Below are 2,597 nucleotides of genomic sequence, written 5' to 3' on the forward strand. Positions count from 1 at the left end.
CTAGTGTCACATGACTACAAACTTCCCTCCAACTTCACAGGAAACCCAAGGAAAGAACAGAAACTGGACAGTGAGGAGGGAAGGGTGCTAGGAATAAGTTCACTGCTGAGCAAAGGGAAGGATTCTGACCAAGCATAACATGTGCTTGTCTACTTTGCTTCTGAATTTTTTCTTCCACTATGCTGTGTTTGTGCGAAACAGTCATCTGTGACATGAGACAAAAAAAAAAAAAAAAAAAAAAGCAAGCCAGGGACAAAAATGCATCAGTGACAGTCAGACACCCCCATGGGCTCTGGTTCTCTTAACTACTGAACATAAAGGAATATGTTTAAGGAAGAAACGTGAATGCTTCCAAAGTCTTGCTACAAATGACTTATATTTAGAAACAATTCCAGATAAATAAAGTCTTCAACTTGTTTTTCATGAATGCCACAGATCAGGATCACTGATTTAAATGCAAATGAACTAGTAAGAAGGTGTGCCTCTCTCACAATCATACTCAGGGTTACCTTCTGGTTAACATTTTTATTGTAGTATTTCCTTTAAAAATTTGACCAAGACAAAACAAAACAAAAACAAAAAAACAAAACAAAATAAACCAAAGACAATGGCCCCAGAAAAATGCAAAATTTGTTTTAGTTTACAGCACAGAGATCCTTCTCTTAATGGGAGTTGTGCTCTTGGTTTCAGCAATAAGTGAAGGAAAAAAGATCTTGCCCTTTTGAAGTTCTGAGGGGAGGTGTGGGTGTCCACGTTAGTATGGTTGGATAGGATATGCTATCGCAGTAACGCTTCTAGGTTGGAATGGTCTTCCAGTCGCCATGGCATCCATCCACCTGCTACTGACCTTAGTTCCAGATCTTGAGGAAGCTGTCCCAGGATCCTGTTGCCACAGCCATGCCATCATCACTCACCCCCAAGCAGCTGACTCGGTTGTCATGTCCAGCTAGGACACCTGCTCTGTCAGCTTTGAGTGCATCCCAGACATTACAGTTGAAGTCGTTATAGCCAGCGAGGAGGAGGCGGCCACTCTTGGAGAAGGAAACAGATGTGATACCACAGATAATGTTGTCATGGGAGTAGGTCATGAGCTCCTGGTCTCCACGAAGGTCAAACAGCCTGCATGTAGCATCGTCTGAGCCAGTGGCAAAGGCATTGCCATTGGGAAAGAAACATATGGCATTGATGTCAGACTCGTGTCCTGCAAAGGTCTGCCGGCACATCCCTTCTCGGACATCCCAGAGCTTGGCCTAAGCATCGCAAGCACCAGAGACAAACAGTCTGGTGTCAGGAGCAAGAGACAGGCTCATGACATCTCCAGTGTGTCCAGTAAACGTGGTTGTCTGCTGGCCAGTCTCGATGTCCCACAGGGCACATGTGGTGTCTCCAGAACTGGTAACTATCTGATTGTCATCCAGGAACCGGCAACAGGATAGATAACCTGTATGTCCTGCCAGCTCACGACTCACACGCACATTTCCTTCACGAGTTGTCAGATTGTAAATGGAGCAGATGTTATCCAGGCCACATAATTCCCAGAAGGAGCGTATGCACAGGTCATGACCCAAGAGGAGCGCAGAGGGATGGCATGAACCTTGTTTGTGGTATAGCTGTCCCAGATGATGAGTTTCCCATCCTGAGAGGCGCTGACAAGGAGCCTTGAGTCTGTGCCCCAGTGCATGGCATAAATCTTTGCCAGATGCCCCCTCAGTGTTCTCCTGGTTCGCATTTGATTTCTTCCCATTGGATCAATGTTGTTTGTGATCTGAGAAAGAGTCGCATCTGCACATGCTTTACGGCATCCTCGACCTCGCCTGGTCTGGCGCCCACGCCGCCGCCTGGTCATCGCGCTCGCGGCCTGCGGGCAGGAGCCGGAGAGGCTGGTCGGGTCCGCGCGGCGGCTGTTCCAGTCCCAGCCCAGCTGCCCTCGCCGCCCGCGCCCGCCACCGCCGCCGCCGCCGCCGCCGTCCGCCTTCAGCCATCTTCTATCACTTATATGTGGTAGTTGTTCTGTTCTGTCCTGTTAAATGAAACATAAAATGTCATTGTTAGACAAACATTCTCAGATGATAGATTCACTTCACTTCAGATAAGAGTAATATTTCGGTATATTTTCTTAACTCTATACAAATAATTACTTGCATTATCAATGTATAGGAATTTGAGTGGTACTACCATATTAATCAGGTGCGTTTTAGCCTCTTTATCTTTCTTCACGTAGGTTTTGTAATGGATCCTGTGCAATTTAATATTTATGCCAATGCTAAGCATTTGGCAAGATTGTCTCTCATAGGAAATTAAACAAACATTATTATTTTTGCATTAAAATCAAAAAGCATGTTGACAGTGGTACAGGACTTAAACATGCAGAATCTCTAATGGATGTATGAATTAAAACATTGTTTCTAAATGATCTTATCAAACATAATAATTTCATATGCATGAATCCTCTATGACTTAAAGACCATAGGAAGAATGGCAATATTATGGGATTCTTACAGAGGCTGAATAAAGAGTCTGTCATACTTACATGTGGTATATATAGTACATAAGTATTTGTGTGTGTGTGTCTGTCTGTTTGTGTGTATACATATAAA

General features: G+C 44.4%; 1 pseudogene; it reads right to left on the bottom strand.

The window, feature by feature from the left end:
• Nucleotides 1–733: 733 nt before the first annotated feature.
• LOC148006916 (guanine nucleotide-binding protein G(I)/G(S)/G(T) subunit beta-1 pseudogene) lies at nucleotides 734–1,970 on the bottom strand (annotated as a pseudogene).
• Between the last annotated feature and the right edge of the window lie 627 nt (nucleotides 1,971–2,597).

The sequence above is a fragment of the Rattus norvegicus genome, chromosome 1 (assembly GCF_021556685.1).
Source record: "Rattus norvegicus strain SHRSP/BbbUtx chromosome 1, alternate assembly SHRSP_T2T, whole genome shotgun sequence".
NCBI lineage: Eukaryota > Metazoa > Chordata > Mammalia > Rodentia > Muridae > Rattus > Rattus norvegicus.